The 14,078-nt window shown below is 44.0% G+C and overlaps 8 non-coding genes across 8 annotated transcripts; all 8 read left to right on the forward strand.

The window, feature by feature from the left end:
• The first annotated feature begins 6,129 nt into the window (after positions 1 to 6,129).
• LOC127311023 (small nucleolar RNA Z107/R87) lies at positions 6,130 to 6,237 on the forward strand. The gene has a single exon (XR_007857516.1). It is a non-coding gene; the product is annotated as a small nucleolar RNA Z107/R87 (small nucleolar RNA).
• A 70-nt stretch (positions 6,238 to 6,307) lies between these two features.
• LOC127311112 (small nucleolar RNA R30/Z108) lies at positions 6,308 to 6,404 on the forward strand. Its single transcript, XR_007857601.1, has one exon. It is a non-coding gene; the product is annotated as a small nucleolar RNA R30/Z108 (small nucleolar RNA).
• A 79-nt stretch (positions 6,405 to 6,483) lies between these two features.
• Positions 6,484 to 6,576, forward strand: LOC127311034 (small nucleolar RNA snoR31). The gene has a single exon (XR_007857527.1). It is a non-coding gene; the product is annotated as a small nucleolar RNA snoR31 (small nucleolar RNA).
• Positions 6,577 to 6,626: 50 nt separating this feature from the next.
• On the forward strand, positions 6,627 to 6,724 carry LOC127311017 (small nucleolar RNA snoR31/Z110/Z27). Its single transcript, XR_007857511.1, has one exon. It is a non-coding gene; the product is annotated as a small nucleolar RNA snoR31/Z110/Z27 (small nucleolar RNA).
• A 47-nt stretch (positions 6,725 to 6,771) lies between these two features.
• LOC127311028 (small nucleolar RNA snoR77Y) lies at positions 6,772 to 6,852 on the forward strand. Its single transcript, XR_007857521.1, has one exon. It is a non-coding gene; the product is annotated as a small nucleolar RNA snoR77Y (small nucleolar RNA).
• Positions 6,853 to 6,929: 77 nt separating this feature from the next.
• Positions 6,930 to 7,112, forward strand: LOC127311005 (small nucleolar RNA Z112). The gene has a single exon (XR_007857500.1). It is a non-coding gene; the product is annotated as a small nucleolar RNA Z112 (small nucleolar RNA).
• Positions 7,113 to 7,331: 219 nt separating this feature from the next.
• On the forward strand, positions 7,332 to 7,452 carry LOC127311103 (small nucleolar RNA SNORD14). The gene has a single exon (XR_007857592.1). It is a non-coding gene; the product is annotated as a small nucleolar RNA SNORD14 (small nucleolar RNA).
• A 62-nt stretch (positions 7,453 to 7,514) lies between these two features.
• Positions 7,515 to 7,635, forward strand: LOC127311104 (small nucleolar RNA SNORD14). The gene has a single exon (XR_007857593.1). It is a non-coding gene; the product is annotated as a small nucleolar RNA SNORD14 (small nucleolar RNA).
• Positions 7,636 to 14,078: the final 6,443 nt, after the last annotated feature.

Genomic DNA, 14,078 nt, shown 5'->3' on the forward strand with positions numbered 1-14,078 from the left:
TGGAGCTTTCAGATCTGACCGTTGGGGACGAATTCCACTTACACCGGAAGTTTCGGCCAGGATGGCCGGAAGTTCCGGCTTCCACCGGAAGTACCGGCCATACGGGCCGGAACTTCCGCCCTTGATAAAATACCTGCAAAGCAAAAGAAGGGGCGGAACTTGGGCGGAACTTCCGGTGGCCGGAAGTTCCGGCCAAGTTCCGGCCAAGTTCCGGAAACTTGCGAAAACCTTACTGGACTATACTGAGCCACAAACACGGAATTCCGGAACTTGCCCGGAAGTTGGGCGGAAGTTCCGCTGACCGGAACTTCCGGCCAACTCCACCGAACTTCCGGTCCTGAAGAGAAAACACGAGCACGTACGTCGCTGAGAAGCTTCTGCTGAAAAAGTCAGGCCGGAACTTCCGCCAGATTAGGCCGGAACTTCCGCCAGATACAGAAAACCTGCAGAACTTCAGAACAGCTAAACCAATACACCGATCCAACATAATTTTTGATGGCTTGTACCTGTCTACATCAACACACATAAAAATATACATAGTGTTGACGTCAAACACACAAAACCCAAAAGGGCGGGAAATGTTCTTTCAGTGGAGACGGCGGTGATGATGATGAAGATGATGATGATGATGGTGATGGAGATGATGTCCAGCTCGATGACGGTGACGATGGCGTCGATTTCCCCCTCCCGGAGGGAATTTCCCCGGCGGATCTCAGCCCGCCGGAGAGCTCTTTTCTCTCTGGTGTTCTCCGCCCCGCAGAGGCGGCTGTAACCCTTCGTGAGGTACCCTCTGTGGCTTAGGTCTTCGGGACGAAGGATTTCGCGAAGAAAAGGAGGCGAGAGGGGTTGTGGGCCCCCTCCTCACTGGGCGGCGCGGCCAGCCCTTGGGCCGCGCCGGCCTATGGAGTGGGCCCACCTCGGGTCCCCTCAGCTCCCCCTTCTGGCTCACTTCGTCATCTGGAAAAATAGGATTTTTGGTATAATTTCTGTCAACTGTTGATCTTCCGAAATATTGCATTCTGACGGTGCTTTTTCCAGCAGAATCCTGGCTCCGGTGCTCGATCCTCCAATAATCATGAAACATGCAAAATAGATGAAATAACATAAGTATTATGTCCAAATATGAAATATATCAATGAATAAAAGCAAATTATGATATAAAATAGTGATGCAAATTGGACGTATCAAATAGTATGTTCGTTAGGAATTTCAGGATTTTTAATTTGTTTAGCTCTAGCAATTGTAGTATCTAGAAAAGGACCTCATGAACCACTCTTATCAAGCACAATAGAAGCATCATCAAAATTATCGGAAGCATTTTCAGATTCACCAGAAGTAGCAGTATGTGTAGCATGTGCGTGTGGTGGAGTAAGAAGCTTACTCATAACAGATGGCGAATCAAGAGCAACATAGGTGTTCAGAGTTATACATCTTCTTGTAGTGAATGGCAATATAGGGAATTTCCCTTCACGAGCTTTTCCCATAATAAATAAATTGCAGCGAACAGTATCACCTTCAAGTGGGCTTATAAATAAAGCTATGCTCCCCGACAACGACGACATAAAATAGTCTTGATCACCCACAAGTATAGGAGATCGTAACAGTCTTCGAGGGAAGTAAAACCCAAATTTGTTGATTCGACACAAGGGGAGCCAAAGAATATTAATAAGCTTTAACAGATGAGTTGTCAATTTAGCTACACCTATAAATAGACTTGCTCGCAATAGTTTATCGATAGTAACAATTTTATAGCAGTGGCGGTAGTGAAGTAACATCAGTATGGAATAAAAAGAGCAGTAGCGGTGATTGCAGTAGATAGCAGGATTGAAATACTGTAGGCATAGGGATGGATGAACGGGCGTTGCGTGTTCATATAATAAGCAAGACATGGGCATTTGCAGGTAACAGTGATATAAGCATCCTAGTATAAAGTAACCTTAGGCGTGTGTTCCTATTTAGTCGTACGTGCTCGCAACGAGAAACCTGCACGACATCTTTTGTCCTACCATCCCATTTGCAACGAGGTCTCAAGGGAATCTAATGGTAATTAAGGTACTCCTTTTAATAGAGTACCGGAGCAAAGCATTAACACTCCGTGAACACACGTGGTCCACACATCATAGCCATCCTCTCTGGTTATCCCAATTTCTGTCACTTGGGGCCTCGGATTTCAAACAACGATATGTGTATACAACTTGCAGGTAAGATCAAAAACAATAATTATCCTATGAATCAATAACATGTTCAGATATCACACTCGGGCCCAAAGTGACAAGCATTAAGCACAAAAAGTTGCAACAATGTCAAAGATAGTAATAACAGATACTAGGCACTATGCCCCTAACAATCTTATTGCTATTACATGAATGATCTCATCCAATCCCTACCATCCCCTATAGCCTAAAGCGGGTGAATTACTCACACATGGATGGGGGAATCATGTATGGTTGATGGAGAGGCGTCGGTGATGATGATGGAATGATCTCCTCCAATTCCCCGTCCCGCCAGCGTGCCAGAACGGAGTTTCTGGTTCCCGGATTTGGGTTTCTGGTGGCGGCGTAGCAGCGGAACTCTTTATGAAAAAACGTCGAACCCCCCTCTATTTCCAGGTCAGGGGCTTTTATATAGTCAGGAGGAGAGGTTGAGGGTGTGCCCGAGGCGGCCACACCACCCTAGGCGCGGCCAGGGGTGGCCCGCGCCTAGGCATGGTGTGGGCCCCTCGTGGCTCTTCTCCGTCTCGTCTTCTGGCTCCGCGAGTCTTCGGGTAAAATAGGGACTTTGCGATATTTTCCGGGAAATTTCCTGAAAGTTGGATTCCTGCACAAAAAACGAGACACCAGAGCAATTATGCTGAAAACAACGTTAGTCTGTGTTAGTTGTATTCAAAACACATAAATTAGAGGGAAAACAACAACACAAGTGTTCGGAAAAGTAGATACGTTTTGGACTTATCAATGGTCATCAAGGTTGAGAAGGGCAAGTTCAAGATAAGCATCTCAAGAAGATCATCTGCTTAAAGCTTGTCCATTTGGTGATAATGGACATGTGAGATGTGCCCTGATGAAGCTATCCCATAGTGGCATATGGGGGACAAAGTGTGAGTCTCCACGGAGCAACAATGATTAAGTGGTGCATTCCATCTTTAATGAAGCATGAAGCATCATCATAAACATCAAGTGGGATGTGCAAGGCAAAGGTATGCTCTTGCTAGGTTTTCTTTTTACCGGTCTCAAGGTGGTTATTGAGAGATCGGGTTATAGGATAAATAGCCGCACTATAAGGGTCTTTTAGTTGGGTAACTTGATCACATCATCTTAGGGAGCTCAATCATTTGCATGCTCTGTATTCCCTAATTCTTGTTACTCACTGGTCTTTCTCTGTATGAGTTTCTTGAGTTTGTTGCTAACTTTTTAACGAGCCCAAGTTCATCGAAAACGGACTCCATATGCGTCTTCTATTGCTTTTTTGAGTTTAGAAGTTTTTACCTATTCTTAGGTTGGATAGGTTTCACTTCTAAAATTTTGTAAAAATATCCTGTGATGATTCCTATTATTTCCAAGAAAATTAGGTTGGAGAGATTTTTGTTGGAGTTCTATTCGTCCTTATCTTTCCAACTAATTTGGTTTCATATCAATCAGAGTCCAGGAACTCTCTAAAAGTTTCGTTATTTCGAGAAACTGTAGTTTGAGGGTTTCCTTGCGAAACTTGCAGCGCTGATTCCACCGTTGGAATGACTAGCCAAGCGCGGGGCGCCACGCCGGTTCCCGCCGAACTACTATATTGGCTTTCCTTTCGGCTAAGGGCCGTGGCAAACCTGTTGGCTCAGCGTAGCCTTAGCCCACCGGAATGGATCGACGCACGTGTCGGCATGCCGATCGTGTCGCCGGTCTGGTTCAGCGGGCTGCCGAGAGCTTTGACCAGCCATTTCAGTGGCCGGACTGACCCACTGGTCTGTGCATCGGTTGGTCTGGTGAGAGCTCTGGTGCTGCCAACTCGTAGGAAACTCTCAAAATAGCTAGTTCCCCCTTGAACTATAAATATCCCTTCTTCCACACCGAGGACTTGGAAAAGCCCGCTTCCTTGAAAAGCTTGCTTCCTCTCCTTTCCCACAGACCATCTCCGATAACGATGCCCGCTGGGCCGATCTGTTCTCGTCGACACCATTGTCGACCACGACATCAGACTCGTCCGATGTCAAGTTGTTATATTAGGTTTATTTTTATCTCCACTATTTTGTAAAATATGAACTATCTATATTTCATGTTCTATCTAAACTAGTTTTATCCCATTTTCTAGATCTTATTGGGGGCAAAATTTTCGGCCTGTTTGGTTTACTAGGCTCCTCCGCGTTATAAAACTGGTTTTATTGGGGATGCCTATGTCAGCCAGCATATGAAGGAACGACCGAATCGTCCATTTGCACTAGGCTTGTCCCTCTTCCTAGGTAGACTACCTTCCCCTCACTCTCCCTTAAACTACTACTACACACTCTTTTGAAATCAACACAACCATACTCCAAATCAAAATAAGTTTTATATGAAAAAGATGCGTGTCGATGATATGAATCAATTCCGACAATCTGTTTCGTGTTTCTTCAGTCGTAAATCATAAATTTCGTGTATAAATTTTTTCAGAGAATTTTGTCAAATTTGTCACACACGCTCAACCGTTGGAAAATTCCTTCGAGGAGTAGGTTCACCTCACCATTCTGCATGACTCTCGTGTTGAAAGGTTTTTGTTACGGTTGACATAGACGGATAGATAAATGACTCACTGGTATATTGTAATTCCTACATACGTGTGAGTATATTTTGTAGTGCTATTGCTCAACTTCTCACTTGCAATTTTCATAGACGGCGACGTTATGGTGATAGGTGAAAAGTGAGAGGTGATAATCCATGGTGGTGGCCATTCTTGTCGTTGGTAGCGGCGTGGAATCAGGCTTCGTGGTCGGCGACGTGGTGCTTTGATTAGCGTGAGCGATGGTGTCAAGGTGATGTTCGTCTTTATGGTCGGCGACATTGTGATGCTTGTGACCGGCATGAGTGGCGGTGTTATGGTGGTGGTCGGCGACGTCGTGATGTTTGTGACGGTATGAACGGCGGTGCCATGGTGGTGTAAGGCTTCATGATCGCTCGCGTGATGCTGCTTGTGATGCTTGTGATGGATGAGGTAAGGTCACATGTTAAATATGAGGCTAAGAATAGCATGCGACCAACCAAACAATAGGCCTACATTCTATCTTCGATGTGGAAAAATAGCTTCCTAGGCCACCAAACAACAAAAAATAGCTTCCTAGGCCACCAAACAACAAAACCTTTCTAGGTTAGAGAACGCTATATATTTCAGGCAGTGAGGGCATCTACAGCGGGACAACTATATTTATGTTCATTTGCGTTGGACACGGACACAAAAAACGTCCGCATGTAGCGGCAGAGACGTATTTATTTGACCGCATGCGTGATTAGAGATGAGAGAGAGAAAGATTCTATTTGTGTAGCTAGGAATAACCGACATGCGTGATTAAAGGAGGAGAGAGAGGATTACATGCAGACCAAATCACAGACGTATTTCTGGCGCATATTTAATCATTTTTGCGTTAGAACGGACGCTTTTGCGTCTAGCCGTTGGAGCGCATTTTTTTATTCGCGCACAGACGAACCCCGTCGGAGATGCACCGAGACGCGAGAGAATGGGCCGAGATTCCCAAACGCGTCGCAGGGAAAAAGAAGAACCACATCGACCATCCCGCCAGACACCAGACTCGGTCACGTAGGGTGTCGAGCCCTATGGGCCGTATCGGATATCTACGCCCAATATGCTGGTCGTTTAGAGCCCAGCTGTGTGAATGAGACAGCTGATAGAACAATCCTTATCCAGCCCAAGTTTAGAATGGAAATCACAGCCCACGGCGAAGGATACCCCGCACCCGCAGGCTCCACCTAAACCCTAACCCAGCAATTGCTCACTATATAACTGCCCCTCCACAGAGATCCTATCATCGCCGCCAAAGAGAAGCCCTTCCAGCCTCCAGAGCCCAGCCTACTCGCCCCATCGCGATCTCTCCCATCTTCGCACGGCAAGATCTTTTGTCTTCGTTTATTTTTTTGTGCACCTTTTGCATCTGGTGATGGCAGTGACGATTTGCAAATATTCAAGCTCAACAGACCAAATCACAGGTCTTCTCTTTGTTTTGAGTTGATTTGTATGCCGATTATCCCGCTGAACCGAGCCATCTGATACCTGATTTTTCTCCTCCGGATCTGTGTTCTTGATTCTTTTCTCGCTTTAATTTTACTTGGGAGGACGATGTTGCGATGAGGATAACAAGCTCCCTCTTCTGAAAGCATTGACGACAATCGCCGGCAGAATCGAACCTAATAAACATTGCCACCACTGAGTAACTAGTCGCTTCCTCCAATTTTTGCTGGCTCTTTGATTGTTCATTTGCCTTTCCCCCCCTTCACATCCACAAGATCTATTTGGATAGTGAGGAGGTAATTATGCATAATCCAACACTTGATCCGAGGTCGGCTTGAGCCGGCCGTATGATGTCATCTTTGCATCTGAATCCATATGAGATCAGTATTTTTGGTTGACTGTTTTCGCTTTTGCTTGATGTCTTCAGTATCAAAGGATGAAACCTTGAAACAATCTTAGGACACCTTCTGACACAGTGCCTATTTTCCTGTGAATGAGAAGGAATTTATATTCTGATGATACTACGTCTTTTGTTCTGTCGATTTGATAGTTCTTTTAATCTTCAGTTTGAAGCCCATGATGATTAGCTTTATGTTGGAATTACCGTCAGATTCTGAATGACGATATTTTTGCGGCTTTCTGAGGCATTAACTCATTTCTTTTATACATTTTACCCTCTTTGAAATAATTTTAATTTTAATTTTGGTAAAAATATTCCATCTTACATAATCCTGTTGAGGAGCTCTGACCATAGGAAGTGCCGTATGACACTGTAAACAACAGCAGCTTCTCTCCACTGCAAGTGTCCTGCCTTCGACCATTACCTTTGTGGTTTGGTCTAGGCTGGAATCTTCATTTGCAACTGGTTTGATTCAGCTGTGTGCGTGATTTTAAGCGGGTCACTGAGGGATTCTATGTAAGCATGCTTGCTCTGTTATTTATGTTTACTATATCTCTACATGAGGCCTGATGCCACTTCTCTGGTAGCTACGAGCATGCAGTCGTTTGAAATGTTGATAGGAACTTGTTACTGCATTTCAGTCGGTTAACAGAGCTTCTAATTGTGATTACATGCTTCTGTAATAACTAACAAATGTAGTTGTTAGTTTATTGAACCCTGGGGTATGCAATGGCGATGATGATGAACTTTAGGCTTGTTTCTCAAAACATTCGCAGTTGCCGCCTAAGAGCTTTCGCCCTGCCAGGCTGGAGAGCTAATGCTGCTAATTCCTTCCTTGGATGTCTGAGCCATGATATTATCCCCAGTTCATATTAGTCATTGGTTCGATCTTCATGTTTTGTAATTGGTGCATTGTAAATGATGATAAGTTTAAGGCTTGTTTCTCAAAACATTCGCAGTTGCCGCCTAAGAGCTTTCGCCCTGCCAGGCTTGAGAGCTAATGCTGCTAGATCCTTCCTTGGATGTCTGATGCAATGCTTTATGTATATCTAGTTTTACATGTACTTTTTTCATTTTCTTCCATCAATCATCTGTTTTGAATGCCTGTTGGTGATCTGTCTGGACCTTGGATGTATGACTACATATACATAGAGTGAACATTCGATGCTGTTCAAATCATTTGCAAGGAGAGCGGCTTCCCCCTTAGCTGGAGCAGTTCAACATCCAGTGAACTTTCGATGAGATTGGCTTCCGCCTGTTACCGATCATAACTTGAGATGCTCTGTCAGAGCGGCATGTTTGAAACAGATTCTCTTATGGTGGAACAGGCTGACACGGCTGAATACTTTTATAATGTCCATGCGTGTTGTTATATTATGGAAGTTAACTTCAGTTTTTCTTGGTTTCTGATTTGTACAAACTCTCCTGCTCTTATAATAAGGGGGCGTGGATCCTCTGCAGTTCTATTACTACTGTACACGTACAGTACTTGAGTGAATCAGCCATCGAATTCAATCTACCTGCCTCCTATTTCTTGCTCCCATGAACAGAATTAGAAATAAACTTAGCGCCAAACTTGTATCCACTCATCAGCAACTGCTGATTGCGGGACTTGCAAAGCTGGCGGCGGCAGCTGCGACGAGGCCGACGTCTCCAGCCGGCCGGCCTGACAGCCTGCACGGTACTTGGATTGGATTTGATGGCTGATTTCATTAAGTACTGTACGTGTACAGTAGTAATAGTACTGCAGAGGAGCCAAACCCTAAGAGCATCTCCACTCGTCCCCCCGACGAGGCCCCCGAGCGACGTTTTTTCCATCCGGACGGCGAAATTCGGCCTAGTCGCGCCCCCGGTTCCTCGTTTTCGTCCGGATTTGACCCTTCATCCATCCGGCGAGCCCACGCCATCCCGGCCCCCCGGGGCGCGCTCGGGGACTCCGGACGAAGCTAAACCAACCGCCCACGCCCACGTGTCTCCTCTTTCGTCCGGATTCCCCGAGCCATCCTCTTTTTCCCCGAGAAACGCCGCTTGGGGAGCACACGACTGGGAAACTACTCCTCCCCACGCCAAATCTTCCTCCAATCCGGACGAAAAATTCGCCGGATTTGGGCGTGGGGAGCGCCAACGAGTGGGGATGCTCTAAGCCTTATAAGGACTTGCGTCTAATGGGATTGTTCAGTGTGTCTAGTGTTATGATGGTTCTTTGTAACACATTTCTAGATGATGGGCCTAGTGTTATGATGTCCAGATAACGGGAGTGCATAAATCAAATGGTTCACAAGGTCAGGGTAAGTTTCTATTACAAAACGTCAGGCTCCACCGAACTTATTGGAACTATCTTTTCTGCCCTGAATCGAAGGGAATTGAATCCTTACCATTGAGTTAGCCATGAAAATTGTGACAATGGAAAACATTGTACGAGAAGATAAATTTGGCTTTGGGTTTTGGAATCAACCAGCTAATTTAATTCATTCAAACTTGCTATATAATACATAGATTTAAGCGAAATTTGATAAAATTTGAACTAATTTAAACTAAACCCTAATCTTATGGCTATGCTACGTGTACAGTAGTAATAGTACTGCAGAGGAGCCAAACCCTAAGCCTTATAAGGACTTGCGTCTAATGGGATTGTTCAGTGTGTCTAGTGTTATGATGGTTCTTTGTAACACATTTCTAGATGATGGGCCTAGTGTTATGATGTCCAGATAACGGGAGTGCATAAATCAAATGGTTCACAAGGTCAGGGTAAGTTTCTATTACAAAACGTCAGGCTCCACCGAACTTATTGGAACTATCTTTTCTGCCCTGAATCGAAGGGAATTGAATCCTTACCATTGAGTTAGCCATGAAAATTGTGACAATGGAAAACATTGTACGAGAAGATAAATTTGGCTTTGGGTTTTGGAATCAACCAGCTAATTTAATTCATTCAAACTTGCTATATAATACATAGATTTAAGCGAAATTTGATAAATTTTGAACTAATTTAAACTAAACCCTAATCTTATGGGTACTGTACGTGTACAGTAGTAATAGTACTGCAGAGGAGCCAAACCCTAAGCCTTATAAGGACTTGCGTCTAATGGGATTGTTCAGTGTGTCTAGTGTTATGATGGTTCTTTGTAACACATTTCTAGATGATGGGCCTAGTGTTATGATGTCCAGATAACGGGAGTGCATAAATCAAATGGTTCACAAGGTCAGGGTAAGTTTCTATTACAAAACGTCAGGCTCCACCGAACTTATTGGAACTATCTTTTCTGCCCTGAATCGAAGGGAATTGAATCCTTACCATTGAGTTAGCCATGAAAATTGTGACAATGGAAAACATTGTACGAGAAGATAAATTTGGCTTTGGGTTTTGGAATCAACCAGCTAATTTAATTCATTCAAACTTGCTATATAATACATAGATTTAAGCGAAATTTGATAAAATTTGAACTAATTTAAACTAAACCCTAATCTTATGGGTATGCTAGAGGTGTTGTAGCTCGTCCTTCATTGCGCCGCTTGGTCTAGCCTCGCTGTTGTCGGTGTGGTTCACGAGACGTTTTCTGGTGTCGTGGATGGACATGGCGATCGCCTTGTTCAGGTTGCTTGTTCAGGTGTCCTTTTTGTTCAGCGATGCTGCGTGCAGCCCTGGTCAGTTGTTGGGGTAGTTGCTGCTAGCGATGAGACGCTGCTGCCGCTCGTACTACGCCAGCAGCGCCGCCTTGTTGTCCTGCTCCTTCTTCACCTCCGGTTTTGGGATGAGGAGGGTGCTGCCGGCGTGCCTTTGCTATTGCTGCCACGCCTCGGATTGACGGGCGGCGTCGCGAACTTCGGCTCCTCCTTCACCTCGCGTTTGGGCACCGTGTAGGGCGTGGTGAGTGCGACGAGGAAGGCGTAGATCGCGCCGGCCTTGACGAGGAAGAGTTGGAGGAGGATGAGTACGTCCTGCTCGGCTGCCAGCGCGCTGCGGGCGTCGGAGATGGTGGTGGTGACGACGGCATCTCCAACTTCGACGCGCCGTTCTGGATGTCGTCAACAATGTGCTCCAGGGTGCCCCCGAACGCCCCAGAAGAGGTGGCGCCCCTCCTTGTTTCAGCTGTTCTGCCGGCTGATGAGGCCGACCGTGCAATTAATCTCCACGTCGTGCTGCGCTTGGAAGTAGGCGACCCACCAGGCGTTGTTGCTGGTGGCCGCCCAGGTTGGATCAGACCGCTTCTCGGCGGCGAGGCGAGCCCACCGGGCCCTGATCGTGTCCTTCCAGCGCTTCACCAATGTGATCACTAAAGCAAAGATGGAAGTTAAGAGAGTCTAGAGGCGGCACTTATGAAGTTCACTGCTAGCATTACTAAAGGTCTGAATGACTAGCGTTCAAGAACAAGCAAGGTGCAGTGATATAAGTTATTTGGGTGCTGACGAGGTGACCACACCTATTTAAAAAATAAAGTTGGGTGCTCATCTAAACAGACTGACTATGATGATCGCCTCATTCGGCTTTTCCATACATCACGTGAACTAATCTGTTATGTCTTTCATGGTGGAGAGTGGACAAATGGAGGCCGAACTTTTCACCGACTACATGTAGCTCTTTATTTTCAAAAAAATGGAAATCATATTTTTAAGTTTCAAAAAATTCTGAAATCTAAGAACATGCAAAATCTCAATGTGAAATTCCTAGTACTTTAGGCAACACAAAAAAGACAAATGTGTGGATCTGAGAATAGTGAATAGTGCATATTTAAAACTATAAAACCTATCTGATTTTGTCATTTTTTTTGGGTAGTCTACAATACAAAGAATTTCACATTAAGATTTTACACGTTTGTAGATTTCATCATTGTTTACATCCAGGATTTTTTTCAGATTTTTTTGAAACTTAAAACTATGATTTTGAATTTTTGAAAATAAAGGGCTACATGTAGCTCGGCTTCCGTTTTCAGTTCTCCGTTCATGGTGTTGATAATAATGGTGGGATTATTTTGGTTCATACCCTGTTGCATGGATGTTTCATATGCCTCCTCGTATTCACATGTTTCTGGCTAATGGCAAGTTATTAACAAGGGATAATCTCAACAAATGTAGGCACCTGGATGATTTGACCTGCTTGTTTTGTGATGAACATGAATCGTCTGCTCACTTGTTCTTTAAGTGTGTGGTGGCCAAAATCCTTTGGTTGTCGTATCAGCTATTTTTTGGAGACAAGTTGGTGATATTCGAATATGTTGCTAGATGGTGGATTAGTGAGGATAATAACTATGTTCTGAACATCTTATCATCTCTGATTTTTTGGACCTTGTGGTCTACTAGCAATGATGTTTGTCTTCAGGACAAAAGCTGGCTAGGTGTCAAAGGGATGTTGGGAAAACTGGGTGTGCTGATTCAGAGTTGGAAAATCCTTTGCCAAAACAAGCATTCGAGTTTGCTGGATGCCAATGTGCTGTTATTGGAACATCACAAGGGTGAGCTATTGAGGATAGGCTGGATTGGTGCCATGCTAAAAGCTAGCGGCTCTGATGCGGATCCAATGCATTAATGGCGCTAGGGTTTGTCCTGCGAGAAGCTTGCCTTAAGAATGTTCTCTGATTTGTAAATTGTAGTAGCTTCTGGTTTTGTAGTGCATTTTTCCTGGTACTTTTCGGTTGTTCCAGGTGAGTGGGCTTTAAACTGTACTGTTGAGAGAAGAGTTCATAGCTCGGGGTGTATCAGGTGGAAACGCCTAGATCCTGAAAATCTGCAAATTTTCGCTCAGGTCTGTTGGATCCTGTACCAGTGGTTGTGATCTCGTCACAATCTTTTTGCACAAAACTTCCGTAACAACAATAATATCATATCTTACTTCGGGACACTCCATTGATCGAGCATTCAAAGTGTGATGAACAATGGGATCTCAGGTCCCGAGTGTGGCATCAATTAAGAAGGCAACTTTTCTACCTCCAACGTACAAGTAAATTGGGAAAATAGCTCTTTGTCAAGGAATCCCAAACAGATTTTGTGTTTGCAGAACTTTCTAAAATTAATCCATTAATCTTACCCTAGATCTGTTGAAAAAACTAGGGAGTGACTATCTAACAGCCGTCTGTTTTTCAATTGGGGAACAGACACATTTATAAAGACCATTCAAATGATGACAGCTGGCAGACAGAAAATATCTGTTTCAAACAAAAACTACAATTTAGTTAAATGATAAATCTGTCTGTTTCAGTTTTACAAAACAGACACATTTTCAGTCTATCAGCCCATCTCAGTGCGAAACAAATATCAGAAACTCATATAGCAGGGACCAGCACCAAAAACGTCCAGCCCATATAACAAACTTAGAAAAAAAAACAGAAGCCCACATAGCAGGATCTAACCAACACGTCACAACCCATCAAAAAAAAGACACATGTACGACACATTCTTCTCCAGCAAGAAAGGGTAGTCACGTGAGATCTACCCCCACTCCAACCACTACATCCTTCGTTCTCTCTCAAGATTCAGATCGAGAATAGGCTAGCAGGAGATAAAATGGAGGAGAATGATGAACAAGCACCAGGGAAGAAAAAGGGGGGAGGAAAACTGCATCAAATCGTACCTGGACTTGAAGATCCACTGCAATCCCAGGTCAGTTCATCGATCCCAAGTATCACCTGGAAACACTTCATCCTCAGGGACTCAACAATCTACACATCTACAATCTGTTTTCATATCTGGACTTAAGACATCATTCATTCATCGATCCCATGCCTGTTTTAGGACATCATTCACAAAATAAAAACATCGTGTAAAACACCTCTCCCCCATAACACAAGACAAATGATGAACAGATATCATTAATTTTCAGTATGATGCACTCTTGTACATTAGATTGAAAACACGTAGCATCTGTAGTACCTATGCATTGTACAAAAGCAATACCATAAAATTTGACAGTAAGAACTACTTATAGGTAAATCAAAAGTGCAGGAACTGTTGTTACAGAACTGCAAGTCAACAAGGATACTCAATGTTCATTCATTTAAATCGATTCCTTGCCTTAACTTCCCAATACAGCAAAATTTCTAGTCTGCCCAGAACTTGAGATATAAGTCAGTACATTTTGTCAGAAAAATGCAACTCATAGTTACAGATATCCCTACACCTTAACTACGCATGGTGCTCCCAAAATATTACGGGACTTACGAGACAATACACTTGCTAAAAAGTTGCATTATGTCCACTAAATCTAGTAAAACTCAGAAACTTGCTCGAGCTGAAATTTTCTTGTTCATTACAACAAAATTTCAAACAAAAAAATCATGTAACTTCCTGACAGTACATTTAACCTTGCAAGTTACCTCTTCCCGTTGGACGAGGGAGAATGCAAGTCGCGATTCTCCCCATTGGTGCTCTCCCTGTCACATTGAATGAAAGCTGAGGGATCGAGAGATTGTTTCAGTAATATGAGAAACTTACATACTAAAATAACTGAAAAACTAAAAGACTGACGGAGAGGAACAAATATGGC

This window comes from Lolium perenne, chromosome 6 (assembly GCF_019359855.2).
Source record: "Lolium perenne isolate Kyuss_39 chromosome 6, Kyuss_2.0, whole genome shotgun sequence".
Classification (NCBI taxonomy): domain Eukaryota; kingdom Viridiplantae; phylum Streptophyta; class Magnoliopsida; order Poales; family Poaceae; genus Lolium; species Lolium perenne.